The sequence below is a fragment of the Periplaneta americana genome, chromosome 15 (genome assembly GCF_040183065.1).
Source record: "Periplaneta americana isolate PAMFEO1 chromosome 15, P.americana_PAMFEO1_priV1, whole genome shotgun sequence".
NCBI classification, from domain to species: domain Eukaryota; kingdom Metazoa; phylum Arthropoda; class Insecta; order Blattodea; family Blattidae; genus Periplaneta; species Periplaneta americana.
This window is the reverse complement of record NC_091131.1, coordinates 3,654,451-3,669,503: the sequence shown is the minus strand read 5'-3', so window position 1 is coordinate 3,669,503 and position 15,053 is coordinate 3,654,451.

Here is a 15,053-nt window from a genome sequence, read left to right as displayed (position 1 = left end):
CCCGTCTCTCCTGTCCAAACGCACGGGGATAGAAAGTTGTCCTTTACACCAGAGATAGAGTTTGAGGAGCTGAATTCAACGCACTCTTCGGCTTTATTGTCACTTCAAGCACTGAGGAATTATGGCGGCTAGAATGTCGGCAGAATAGTGGTTTAAACCCTTCCCATTTTTTTTTCGAAAATCAACTTGTGTTCGCGATTCCCGGTTTGAGGCTATCGTGTAACAAGTAAGTCAAGGGAGAATACAGGACCGTATCCCGTTCCTCGGTAGGGTCATTATTCCCGGAATTAGAGACCGAAATACCATTGGTACCGGAAAAAAAAGTGTAGAAAAAAGTGCGGCGGATTTGCTGGATTTTCACGGTGGTTATTACTGAGGATACCTGGATGCTACAGCTAAAAGGGCGGGCCCCTGGTTCGCTTCGTTCTCCTTGTGTAGAAAAATTTCTTTTTTGGAAGGTCAAAATGCCCGATTTTTGAAATTTTGCCCGTCTCTCCTGTCCAAACGCACGGGGATAGAAAGTTGTCCTTTACACCAGAGATAGAGTTTGAGGAGCTGAATTCAACGCACTCTTCGGTTTTATTGTCACTTCAAGCACTGAGGAATTATGGCGGCTAGAATGTCGGCAGAATAGTGGTTTAAAACCCTTCCCATTTTTTTTTCGAAAATCAACTTGTGTTCGCGATTCCCGGTTTGAGGCTATCGTGTAACAAGTAAGTCAAGGGGGAATACAGGACCGTATCCCGTTCCTCGGTAGGGTCATTATTCCCGGAATTAGAGACCGAAATACCATTGGTACCGGAAAAAAAAGTGTAGAAAAAAGTGCGGCGGATTTGCTGGATTTTCACGGTGGTTATTACTGAGGATACCTGGATGCTACAGCTAAAAGGGCGGGCCCCTGGTTCGCTTCGTTCTCCTTGTGTAGAAAAATTTCTTTTTTGGAAGGTCAAAATGCCCGATTTTTGAAATTTTGCCCGTCTCTCCTGTCCAAACGCACGGGGATAGAAAGTTGTCCTTTACACCAGAGATAGAGTTTGAGGAGCTGAATTCAACGCACTCTTCGGCTTTATTGTCACTTCAAGCACTGAGGAATTATGGCGGCTAGAATGTCGGCAGAATAGTGGTTTAAACCCTTCCCATTTTTTTTTTCGAAAATCAACTTGTGTTCGCGATTCCCGGTTTGAGGCTATCGTGTAACAAGTAAGTCAAGGGGGAATACAGGACCGTATCCCGTTCCTCGGTAGGGTCATTATTCCCGGAATTAGAGACCGAAATACCATTGGTACCGGAAAAAAAAGTGTAGAAAAAAGTGCGGCGGATTTGCTGGATTTTCACGGTGGTTATTACTGAGGATACCTGGATGCTACAGCTAAAAGGGCGGGCCCCTGGTTCGCTTCGTTCTCCTTGTGTAGAAAAATTTCTTTTTTGGAAGGTCAAAATGCCCGATTTTTGAAATTTTGCCCGTCTCTCCTGTCCAAACGCACGGGGATAGAAAGTTGTCCTTTACACCAGAGATAGAGTTTGAGGAGCTGAATTCAACGCACTCTTCGGCTTTATTGTCACTTCAAGCACTGAGGAATTATGGCGGCTAGAATGTCGGCAGAATAGTGGTTTAAACCCTTCCCATTTTTTTTTCGAAAATCAACTTGTGTTCGCGATTCCCGGTTTGAGGCTATCGTGTAACAAGTAAGTCAAGGGGGAATACAGGACCGTATCCCGTTCCTCGGTAGGGTCATTATTCCCGGAATTAGAGACCGAAATACCATTGGTACCGGAAAAAAAAGTGTAGAAAAAAGTGCGGCGGATTTGCTGGATTTTCACGGTGGTTATTACTGAGGATACCTGGATGCTACAGCTAAAAGGGCGGGCCCCTGGTTCGCTTCGTTCTCCTTGTGTAGAAAAATTTCTTTTTTGGAAGGTCAAAATGCCCGATTTTTGAAATTTTGCCCGTCTCTCCTGTCCAAACGCACGGTGATAGAAAGTTGTCCTTTACACCAGAGATAGAGTTTGAGGAGCTGAATTCAACGCACTCTTCGGCTTTATTGTCACTTCAAGCACTGAGGAATTATGGCGGCTAGAATGTCGGCAGAATAGTGGTTTAAACCCTTCCCATTTTTTTTTCGAAAATCAACTTGTGTTCGCGATTCCCGGTTTGAGGCTATCGTGTAACAAGTAAGTCAAGGGGGAATACAGGACCGTATCCCGTTCCTCGGTAGGGTCATTATTCCCGGAATTAGAGACCGAAATACCATTGGTACCGGAAAAAAAAGTGTAGAAAAAAGTGCGGCGGATTTGCTGGATTTTCACGGTGGTTATTACTGAGGATACCTGGATGCTACAGCTAAAAGGGCGGGCCCCTGGTTCGCTTCGTTCTCCTTGTGTAGAAAAATTTCTTTTTTGGAAGGTCAAAATGCCCGATTTTTGAAATTTTGCCCGTCTCTCCTGTCCAAACGCACGGGGATAGAAAGTTGTCCTTTACACCAGAGATAGAGTTTGAGGAGCTGAATTCAACGCACTCTTCGGCTTTATTGTCACTTCAAGCACTGAGGAATTATGGCGGCTAGAATGTCGGCAGAATAGTGGTTTAAACCCTTCCCATTTTTTTTTCGAAAATCAACTTGTGTTCGCGATTCCCGGTTTGAGGCTATCGTGTAACAAGTAAGTCAAGGGGGAATACAGGACCGTATCCCGTTCCTCGGTAGGGTCATTATTCCCGGAATTAGAGACCGAAATACCATTGGTACCGGAAAAAAAAGTGTAGAAAAAAGTGCGGCGGATTTGCTGGATTTTCACGGTGGTTATTACTGAGGATACCTGGATGCTACAGCTAAAAGGGCGGGCCCCTGGTTCGCTTCGTTCTCCTTGTGTAGAAAAATTTCTTTTTTGGAAGGTCAAAATGCCCGATTTTTGAAATTTTGCCCGTCTCTCCTGTCCAAACGCACGGGGATAGAAAGTTGTCCTTTACACCAGAGATAGAGTTTGAGGAGCTGAATTCAACGCACTCTTCGGCTTTATTGTCACTTCAAGCACTGAGGAATTATGGCGGCTAGAATGTCGGCAGAATAGTGGTTTAAACCCTTCCCATTTTTTTTTCGAAAATCAACTTGTGTTCGCGATTCCCGGTTTGAGGCTATCGTGTAACAAGTAAGTCAAGGGGGAATACAGGACCGTATCCCGTTCCTCGGTAGGGTCATTATTCCCGGAATTAGAGACCGAAATACCATTGGTACCGGAAAAAAAAGTGTAGAAAAAAGTGCGGCGGATTTGCTGGATTTTCACGGTGGTTATTACTGAGGATACCTGGATGCTACAGCTAAAAGGGCGGGCCCCTGGTTCGCTTCGTTCTCCTTGTGTAGAAAAATTTCTTTTTTGGAAGGTCAAAATGCCCGATTTTTGAAATTTTGCCCGTCTCTCCTGTCCAAACGCACGGTGATAGAAAGTTGTCCTTTACACCAGAGATAGAGTTTGAGGAGCTGAATTCAACGCACTCTTCGGCTTTATTGTCACTTCAAGCACTGAGGAATTATGGCGGCTAGAATGTCGGCAGAATAGTGGTTTAAACCCTTCCCATTTTTTTTTCGAAAATCAACTTGTGTTCGCGATTCCCGGTTTGAGGCTATCGTGTAACAAGTAAGTCAAGGGGGAATACAGGACCGTATCCCGTTCCTCGGTAGGGTCATTATTCCCGGAATTAGAGACCGAAATACCATTGGTACCGGAAAAAAAAGTGTAGAAAAAAGTGCGGCGGATTTGCTGGATTTTCACGGTGGTTATTACTGAGGATACCTGGATGCTACAGCTAAAAGGGCGGGCCCCTGGTTCGCTTCGTTCTCCTTGTGTAGAAAAATTTCTTTTTTGGAAGGTCAAAATGCCCGATTTTTGAAATTTTGCCCGTCTCTCCTGTCCAAACGCACGGGGATAGAAAGTTGTCCTTTACACCAGAGATAGAGTTTGAGGAGCTGAATTCAACGCACTCTTCGGCTTTATTGTCACTTCAAGCACTGAGGAATTATGGCGGCTAGAATGTCGGCAGAATAGTGGTTTAAACCCTTCCCATTTTTTTTTCGAAAATCAACTTGTGTTCGCGATTCCCGGTTTGAGGCTATCGTGTAACAAGTAAGTCAAGGGGGAATACAGGACCGTATCCCGTTCCTCGGTAGGGTCATTATTCCCGGAATTAGAGACCGAAATACCATTGGTACCGGAAAAAAAAGTGTAGAAAAAAGTGCGGCGGATTTGCTGGATTTTCACGGTGGTTATTACTGAGGATACCTGGATGCTACAGCTAAAAGGGCGGGCCCCTGGTTCGCTTCGTTCTCCTTGTGTAGAAAAATTTCTTTTTTGGAAGGTCAAAATGCCCGATTTTTGAAATTTTGCCCGTCTCTCCTGTCCAAACGCACGGGGATAGAAAGTTGTCCTTTACACCAGAGATAGAGTTTGAGGAGCTGAATTCAACGCACTCTTCGGCTTTATTGTCACTTCAAGCACTGAGGAATTATGGCGGCTAGAATGTCGGCAGAATAGTGGTTTAAACCCTTCCCATTTTTTTTTTCGAAAATCAACTTGTGTTCGCGATTCCCGGTTTGAGGCTATCGTGTAACAAGTAAGTCGAGGGGGAATACAGGACCGTATCCCGTTCCTCGGTAGGGTCATTATTCCCGGAATTAGAGACCGAAATACCATTGGTACCGGAAAAAAAAGTGTAGAAAAAAGTGCGGCGGATTTGCTGGATTTTCACGGTGGTTATTACTGAGGATACCTGGATGCTACAGCTAAAAGGGCGGGCCCCTGGTTCGCTTCGTTCTCCTTGTGTAGAAAAATTTCTTTTTTGGAAGGTCAAAATGCCCGATTTTTGAAATTTTGCCCGTCTCTCCTGTCCAAACGCACGGGGATAGAAAGTTGTCCTGTACACCAGAGATAGAGTTTGAGGAGCTGAATTCAACGCACTCTTCGGCTTTATTGTCACTTCAAGCACTGAGGAATTATGGCGGCTAGAATGTCGGCAGAATAGTGGTTTAAACCCTTCCCATTTTTTTTTCGAAAATCAACTTGTGTTCGCGATTCCCGGTTTGAGGCTATCGTGTAACAAGTAAGTCAAGGGGGAATACAGGACCGTATCCCGTTCCTCGGTAGGGTCATTATTCCCGGAATTAGAGACCGAAATACCATTGGTACCGGAAAAAAAAGTGTAGAAAAAAGTGCGGCGGATTTGCTGGATTTTCACGGTGGTTATTACTGAGGATACCTGGATGCTACAGCTAAAAGGGCGGGCCCCTGGTTCGCTTCGTTCTCCTTGTGTAGAAAAATTTCTTTTTTGGAAGGTCAAAATGCCCGATTTTTGAAATTTTGCCCGTCTCTCCTGTCCAAACGCACGGGGATAGAAAGTTGTCCTTTACACCAGAGATAGAGTTTGAGGAGCTGAATTCAACGCACTCTTCGGCTTTATTGTCACTTCAAGCACTGAGGAATTATGGCGGCTAGAATGTCGGCAGAATAGTGGTTTAAACCCTTCCCATTTTTTTTTTCGAAAATCAACTTGTGTTCACGATTCCCGGTTTGAGGCTATCGTGTAACAAGTAAGTCAAGGGGGAATACAGGACCGTATCCCGTTCCTCGGTAGGGTCATTATTCCCGGAATTAGAGACCGAAATACCATTGGTACCGGAAAAAAAAGTGTAGAAAAAAGTGCGGCGGATTTGCTGGATTTTCACGGTGGTTATTACTGAGGATACCTGGATGCTACAGCTAAAAGGGCGGGCCCCTGGTTCGCTTCGTTCTCCTTGTGTAGAAAAATTTCTTTTTTGGAAGGTCAAAATGCCCGATTTTTGAAATTTTGCCCGTCTCTCCTGTCCAAACGCACGGGGATAGAAAGTTGTCCTTTACACCAGAGATAGAGTTTGAGGAGCTGAATTCAACGCACTCTTCGGCTTTATTGTCACTTCAAGCACTGAGGAATTATGGCGGCTAGAATGTCGGCAGAATAGTGGTTTTTTTTTTCGAAAATCAACTTGTGTTCGCGATTCCCGGTTTGAGGCTATCGTGTAACAAGTAAGTCAAGGGGGAATACAGGACCGTATCCCGTTCCTCGGTAGGGTCATTATTCCCGGAATTAGAGACCGAAATACCATTGGTACCGGAAAAAAAAGTGTAGAAAAAAGTGCGGCGGATTTGCTGGATTTTCACGGTGGTTATTACTGAGGATACCTGGATGCTACAGCTAAAAGGGCGGGCCCCTGGTTCGCTTCGTTCTCCTTGTGTAGAAAAATTTCTTTTTTGGAAGGTCAAAATGCCCGATTTTTGAAATTTTGCCCGTCTCTCCTGTCCAAACGCACGGGGATAGAAAGTTGTCCTTTACACCAGAGATAGAGTTTGAGGAGCTGAATTCAACGCACTCTTCGGCTTTATTGTCACTTCAAGCACTGAGGAATTATGGCGGCTAGAATGTCGGCAGAATAGTGGTTTAAACCCTTCCCATTTTTTTTTCGAAAATCAACTTGTGTTCGCGATTCCCGGTTTGAGGCTATCGTGTAACAAGTAAGTCAAGGGAGAATACAGGACCGTATCCCGTTCCTCGGTAGGGTCATTATTCCCGGAATTAGAGACCGAAATACCATTGGTACCGGAAAAAAAAGTGTAGAAAAAAGTGCGGCGGATTTGCTGGATTTTCACGGTGGTTATTACTGAGGATACCTGGATGCTACAGCTAAAAGGGCGGGCCCCTGGTTCGCTTCGTTCTCCTTGTGTAGAAAAATTTCTTTTTTGGAAGGTCAAAATGCCCGATTTTTGAAATTTTGCCCGTCTCTCCTGTCCAAACGCACGGGGATAGAAAGTTGTCCTTTACACCAGAGATAGAGTTTGAGGAGCTGAATTCAACGCACTCTTCGGCTTTATTGTCACTTCAAGCACTGAGGAATTATGGCGGCTAGAATGTCGGCAGAATAGTGGTTTAAAACCCTTCCCATTTTTTTTTCGAAAATCAACTTGTGTTCGCGATTCCCGGTTTGAGGCTATCGTGTAACAAGTAAGTCAAGGGGGAATACAGGACCGTATCCCGTTCCTCGGTAGGGTCATTATTCCCGGAATTAGAGACCGAAATACCATTGGTACCGGAAAAAAAAGTGTAGAAAAAAGTGCGGCGGATTTGCTGGATTTTCACGGTGGTTATTACTGAGGATACCTGGATGCTACAGCTAAAAGGGCGGGCCCCTGGTTCGCTTCGTTCTCCTTGTGTAGAAAAATTTCTTTTTTGGAAGGTCAAAATGCCCGATTTTTGAAATTTTGCCCGTCTCTCCTGTCCAAACGCACGGGGATAGAAAGTTGTCCTTTACACCAGAGATAGAGTTTGAGGAGCTGAATTCAACGCACTCTTCGGCTTTATTGTCACTTCAAGCACTGAGGAATTATGGCGGCTAGAATGTCGGCAGAATAGTGGTTTAAACCCTTCCCATTTTTTTTTTCGAAAATCAACTTGTGTTCGCGATTCCCGGTTTGAGGCTATCGTGTAACAAGTAAGTCAAGGGGGAATACAGGACCGTATCCCGTTCCTCGGTAGGGTCATTATTCCCGGAATTAGAGACCGAAATACCATTGGTACCGGAAAAAAAAGTGTAGAAAAAAGTGCGGCGGATTTGCTGGATTTTCACGGTGGTTATTACTGAGGATACCTGGATGCTACAGCTAAAAGGGCGGGCCCCTGGTTCGCTTCGTTCTCCTTGTGTAGAAAAATTTCTTTTTTGGAAGGTCAAAATGCCCGATTTTTGAAATTTTGCCCGTCTCTCCTGTCCAAACGCACGGGGATAGAAAGTTGTCCTTTACACCAGAGATAGAGTTTGAGGAGCTGAATTCAACGCACTCTTCGGCTTTATTGTCACTTCAAGCACTGAGGAATTATGGCGGCTAGAATGTCGGCAGAATAGTGGTTTAAACCCTTCCCATTTTTTTTTCGAAAATCAACTTGTGTTCGCGATTCCCGGTTTGAGGCTATCGTGTAACAAGTAAGTCAAGGGGGAATACAGGACCGTATCCCGTTCCTCGGTAGGGTCATTATTCCCGGAATTAGAGACCGAAATACCATTGGTACCGGAAAAAAAAGTGTAGAAAAAAGTGCGGCGGATTTGCTGGATTTTCACGGTGGTTATTACTGAGGATACCTGGATGCTACAGCTAAAAGGGCGGGCCCCTGGTTCGCTTCGTTCTCCTTGTGTAGAAAAATTTCTTTTTTGGAAGGTCAAAATGCCCGATTTTTGAAATTTTGCCCGTCTCTCCTGTCCAAACGCACGGGGATAGAAAGTTGTCCTTTACACCAGAGATAGAGTTTGAGGAGCTGAATTCAACGCACTCTTCGGCTTTATTGTCACTTCAAGCACTGAGGAATTATGGCGGCTAGAATGTCGGCAGAATAGTGGTTTAAACCCTTCCCATTTTTTTTTTCGAAAATCAACTTGTGTTCGCGATTCCCGGTTTGAGGCTATCGTGTAACAAGTAAGTCAAGGGGGAATACAGGACCGTATCCCGTTCCTCGGTAGGGTCATTATTCCCGGAATTAGAGACCGAAATACCATTGGTACCGGAAAAAAAAGTGTAGAAAAAAGTGCGGCGGATTTGCTGGATTTTCACGGTGGTTATTACTGAGGATACCTGGATGCTACAGCTAAAAGGGCGGGCCCCTGGTTCGCTTCGTTCTCCTTGTGTAGAAAAATTTCTTTTTTGGAAGGTCAAAATGCCCGATTTTTGAAATTTTGCCCGTCTCTCCTGTCCAAACGCACGGGGATAGAAAGTTGTCCTTTACACCAGAGATAGAGTTTGAGGAGCTGAATTCAACGCACTCTTCGGCTTTATTGTCACTTCAAGCACTGAGGAATTATGGCGGCTAGAATGTCGGCAGAATAGTGGTTTAAACCCTTCCCATTTTTTTTTTCGAAAATCAACTTGTGTTCGCGATTCCCGGTTTGAGGCTATCGTGTAACAAGTAAGTCAAGGGGGAATACAGGACCGTATCCCGTTCCTCGGTAGGGTCATTATTCCCGGAATTAGAGACCGAAATACCATTGGTACCGGAAAAAAAAGTGTAGAAAAAAGTGCGGCGGATTTGCTGGATTTTCACGGTGGTTATTACTGAGGATACCTGGATGCTACAGCTAAAAGGGCGGGCCCCTGGTTCGCTTCGTTCTCCTTGTGTAGAAAAATTTCTTTTTTGGAAGGTCAAAATGCCCGATTTTTGAAATTTTGCCCGTCTCTCCTGTCCAAACGCACGGGGATAGAAAGTTGTCCTTTACACCAGAGATAGAGTTTGAGGAGCTGAATTCAACGCACTCTTCGGCTTTATTGTCACTTCAAGCACTGAGGAATTATGGCGGCTAGAATGTCGGCAGAATAGTGGTTTAAACCCTTCCCATTTTTTTTTCGAAAATCAACTTGTGTTCGCGATTCCCGGTTTGAGGCTATCGTGTAACAAGTAAGTCAAGGGGGAATACAGGACCGTATCCCGTTCCTCGGTAGGGTCATTATTCCCGGAATTAGAGACCGAAATACCATTGGTACCGGAAAAAAAAGTGTAGAAAAAAGTGCGGCGGATTTGCTGGATTTTCACGGTGGTTATTACTGAGGATACCTGGATGCTACAGCTAAAAGGGCGGGCCCCTGGTTCGCTTCGTTCTCCTTGTGTAGAAAAATTTCTTTTTTGGAAGGTCAAAATGCCCGATTGTTTAAATTTTGCCCGTCTCTCCTGTCCAAACGCACTGGGATAGAAAGTTGTCCTTTACACCAGAGATAGAGTTTGAGGAGCTGAATTCAACGCACTCTTCGGCTTTATTGTCACTTCAAGCACTGAGGAATTATGGCGGCTAGAATGTCGGCAGAATAGTGGTTTAAACCCTTCCCATTTTTTTTTCGAAAATCAACTTGTGTTCGCGATTCCCGGTTTGAGGCTATCGTGTAACAAGTAAGTCAAGGGGGAATACAGGACCGTATCCCGTTCCTCGGTAGGGTCATTATTCCCGGAATTAGAGACCGAAATACCATTGGTACCGGAAAAAAAAGTGTAGAAAAAAGTGCGGCGGATTTGCTGGATTTTCACGGTGGTTATTACTGAGGATACCTGGATGCTACAGCTAAAAGGGCGGGCCCCTGGTTCGCTTCGTTCTCCTTGTGTAGAAAAATTTCTTTTTTGGAAGGTCAAAATGCCCGATTTTTTAAATTTTGCCCGTCTCTCCTGTCCAAACGCACGGGGATAGAAAGTTGTCCTTTACACCAGAGATAGAGTTTGAGGAGCTGAATTCAACGCACTCTTCGGCTTTATTGTCACTTCAAGCACTGAGGAATTATGGCGGCTAGAATGTCGGCAGAATAGTGGTTTAAACCCTTCCCATTTTTTTTTCGAAAATCAACTTGTGTTCGCGATTCCCGGTTTGAGGCTATCGTGTAACAAGTAAGTCAAGGGGGAATACAGGACCGTATCCCGTTCCTCGGTAGGGTCATTATTCCCGGAATTAGAGACCGAAATACCATTGGTACCGGAAAAAAAAGTGTAGAAAAAAGTGCGGCGGATTTGCTGGATTTTCACGGTGGTTATTACTGAGGATACCTGGATGCTACAGCTAAAAGGGCGGGCCCCTGGTTCGCTTCGTTCTCCTTGTGTAGAAAAATTTCTTTTTTGGAAGGTCAAAATGCCCGATTTTTGAAATTTTGCCCGTCTCTCCTGTCCAAACGCACGGGGATAGAAAGTTGTCCTTTACACCAGAGATAGAGTTTGAGGAGCTGAATTCAACGCACTCTTCGGCTTTATTGTCACTTCAAGCACTGAGGAATTATGGCGGCTAGAATGTCGGCAGAATAGTGGTTCCTTCCCATTTTTTTTTCGAAAATCAACTTGTGTTCGCGATTCCCGGTTTGAGGCTATCGTGTAACAAGTAAGTCAAGGGGGAATACAGGACCGTATCCCGTTCCTCGGTAGGGTCATTATTCCCGGAATTAGAGACCGAAATACCATTGGTACCGGAAAAAAAAGTGTAGAAAAAAGTGCGGCGGATTTGCTGGATTTTCACGGTGGTTATTACTGAGGATACCTGGATGCTACAGCTAAAAGGGCGGGCCCCTGGTTCGCTTCGTTCTCCTTGTGTAGAAAAATTTCTTTTTTGGAAGGTCAAAATGCCCGATTTTTTAAATTTTGCCCGTCTCTCCTGTCCAAACGCACGGGGATAGAAAGTTGTCCTTTACACCAGAGATAGAGTTTGAGGAGCTGAATTCAACGCACTCTTCGGCTTTATTGTCACTTCAAGCACTGAGGAATTATGGCGGCTAGAATGTCGGCAGAATAGTGGTTTAAACCCTTCCCATTTTTTTTTTCGAAAATCAACTTGTGTTCGCGATTCCCGGTTTGAGGCTATCGTGTAACAAGTAAGTCAAGGGGGAATACAGGACCGTATCCCGTTCCTCGGTAGGGTCATTATTCCCGGAATTAGAGACCGAAATACCATTGGTACCGGAAAAAAAAGTGTAGAAAAAAGTGCGGCGGATTTGCTGGATTTTCACGGTGGTTATTACTGAGGATACCTGGATGCTACAGCTAAAAGGGCGGGCCCCTGGTTCGCTTCGTTCTCCTTGTGTAGAAAAATTTCTTTTTTGGAAGGTCAAAATGCCCGGTTTTTGAAATTTTGCCGGTCTCTCCTGTCCAAACGCACGGGGATAGAAAGTTGTCCTTTACACCAGAGATAGAGTTTGAGGAGCTGAATTCAACGCACTCTTCGGCTTTATTGTCACTTCAAGCACTGAGGAATTATGGCGGCTAGAATGTCGGCAGAATAGTGGTTTAAACCCTTCCCATTTTTTTTTCGAAAATCAACTTGTGTTCGCGATTCCCGGTTTGAGGCTATCGTGTAACAAGTAAGTCAAGGGGGAATACAGGACCGTATCCCGTTCCTCGGTAGGGTCATTATTCCCGGAATTAGAGACCGAAATACCATTGGTACCGGAAAAAAAAGTGTAGAAAAAAGTGCGGCGGATTTGCTGGATTTTCACGGTGGTTATTACTGAGGATACCTGGATGCTACAGCTAAAAGGGCGGGCCCCTGGTTCGCTTCGTTCTCCTTGTGTAGAAAAATTTCTTTTTTGGAAGGTCAAAATGCCCGATTTTTTAAATTTTGCCCGTCTCTCCTGTCCAAACGCACGGGGATAGAAAGTTGTCCTTTACACCAGAGATAGAGTTTGAGGAGCTGAATTCAACGCACTCTTCGGCTTTATTGTCACTTCAAGCACTGAGGAATTATGGCGGCTAGAATGTCGGCAGAATAGTGGTTTAAACCCTTCCCATTTTTTTTTTTTCGAAAATCAACTTGTGTTCGCGATTCCCGGTTTGAGGCTATCGTGTAACAAGTAAGTCAAGGAGGAATACAGGACCGTATCCCGTTCCTCGGTAGGGTCATTATTCCCGGAATTAGAGACCGAAATACCATTGGTACCGGAAAAAAAAGTGTAGAAAAAAGTGCGGCGGATTTGCTGGATTTTCACGGTGGTTATTACTGAGGATACCTGGATGCTACAGCTAAAAGGGCGGGCCCCTGGTTCGCTTCGTTCTCCTTGTGTAGAAAAATTTCTTTTTTGGAAGGTCAAAATGCCCGATTTTTGAAATTTTGCCCGTCTCTCCTGTCCAAACGCACGGGGATAGAAAGTTGTCCTTTACACCAGAGATAGAGTTTGAGGAGCTGAATTCAACGCACTCTTCGGCTTTATTGTCACTTCAAGCACTGAGGAATTATGGCGGCTAGAATGTCGGCAGAATAGTGGTTTAAACCCTTCCCATTTTTTTTTTCGAAAATCAACTTGTGTTCGCGATTCCCGGTTTGAGGCTATCGTGTAACAAGTAAGTCAAGGGAGAATACAGGACCGTATCCCGTTCCTCGGTAGGGTCATTATTCCCGGAATTAGAGACCGAAATACCATTGGTACCGGAAAAAAAAGTGTAGAAAAAAGTGCGGCGGATTTGCTGGATTTTCACGGTGGTTATTACTGAGGATACCTGGATGCTACAGCTAAAAGGGCGGGCCCCTGGTTCGCTTCGTTCTCCTTGTGTAGAAAAATTTCTTTTTTGGAAGGTCAAAATGCCCGATTTTTGAAATTTTGCCCGTCTCTCCTGTCCAAACGCACGGGGATAGAAAGTTGTCCTTTACACCAGAGATAGAGTTTGAGGAGCTGAATTCAACGCACTCTTCGGCTTTATTGTCACTTCAAGCACTGAGGAATTATGGCGGCTAGAATGTCGGCAGAATAGTGGTTCCTTCCCATTTTTTTTTCGAAAATCAACTTGTGTTCGCGATTCCCGGTTTGAGGCTATTGTGTAACAAGTAAGTCAAGGGGGAATACAGGACCGTATCCCGTTCCTCGGTAGGGTCATTATTCCCGGAATTAGAGACCGAAATACCATTGGTACCGGAAAAAAAAGTGTAGAAAAAAGTGCGGCGGATTTGCTGGATTTTCACGGTGGTTATTACTGAGGATACCTGGATGCTACAGCTAAAAGGGCGGGCCCCTGGTTCGCTTCGTTCTCCTTGTGTAGAAAAATTTCTTTTTTGGAAGGTCAAAATGCCCGATTTTTGAAATTTTGCCCGTCTCTCCTGTCCAAACGCACGGGGATAGAAAGTTGTCCTTTACACCAGAGATAGAGTTTGAGGAGCTGAATTCAACGCACTCTTCGGCTTTATTGTCACTTCAAGCACTGAGGAATTATGGCGGCTAGAATGTCGGCAGAATAGTGGTTTAAACCCTTCCCATTTTTTTTTTCGAAAATCAACTTGTGTTCGCGATTCCCGGTTTGAGGCTATCGTGTAACAAGTAAGTCAAGGGGGAATACAGGACCGTATCCCGTTCCTCGGTAGGGTCATTATTCCCGGAATTAGAGACCGAAATACCATTGGTACCGGAAAAAAAAGTGTAGAAAAAAGTGCGGCGGATTTGCTGGATTTTCACGGTGGTTATTACTGAGGATACCTGGATGCTACAGCTAAAAGGGCGGGCCCCTGGTTCGCTTCGTTCTCCTTGTGTAGAAAAATTTCTTTTTTGGAAGGTCAAAATGCCCGATTTTTGAAATTTTGCCCGTCTCTCCTGTCCAAACGCACGGGGATAGAAAGTTGTCCTTTACACCAGAGATAGAGTTTGAGGAGCTGAATTCAACGCACTCTTCGGCTTTATTGTCACTTCAAGCACTGAGGAATTATGGCGGCTAGAATGTCGGCAGAATAGTGGTTTAAACCCTTCCCATTTTTTTTTTCGAAAATCAACTTGTGTTCGCGATTCCCGGTTTGAGGCTATCGTGTAACAAGTAAGTCAAGGGAGAATACAGGACCGTATCCCGTTCCTCGGTAGGGTCATTATTCCCGGAATTAGAGACCGAAATACCATTGGTACCGGAAAAAAAAGTGTAGAAAAAAGTGCGGCGGATTTGCTGGATTTTCACGGTGGTTATTACTGAGGATACCTGGATGCTACAGCTAAAAGGGCGGGCCCCTGGTTCGCTTCGTTCTCCTTGTGTAGAAAAATTTCTTTTTTGGAAGGTCAAAATGCCCGGTTTTTGAAATTTTGCCGGTCTCTCCTGTCCAAACGCACGGGGATAGAAAGTTGTCCTTTACACCAGAGATAGAGTTTGAGGAGCTGAATTCAACGCACTCTTCGGCTTTATTGTCACTTCAAGCACTGAGGAATTATGGCGGCTAGAATGTCGGCAGAATAGTGGTTTAAACCCTTCCCATTTTTTTTTCGAAAATCAACTTGTGTTCGCGATTCCCGGTTTGAGGCTATCGTGTAACAAGTAAGTCAAGGGGGAATACAGGACCGTATCCCGTTCCTCGGTAGGGTCATTATTCCCGGAATTAGAGACCGAAATACCATTGGTACCGGAAAAAAAAGTGTAGAAAAAAGTGCGGCGGATTTGCTGGATTTTCACGGTGGTTATTACTGAGGATACCTGGATGCTACAGCTAAAAGGGCGGGCCCCTGGTTCGCTTCGTTCTCCTTGTGTAGAAAAATTTCTTTTTTGGAAGGTCAAAATGCCCGATTTTTTAAAT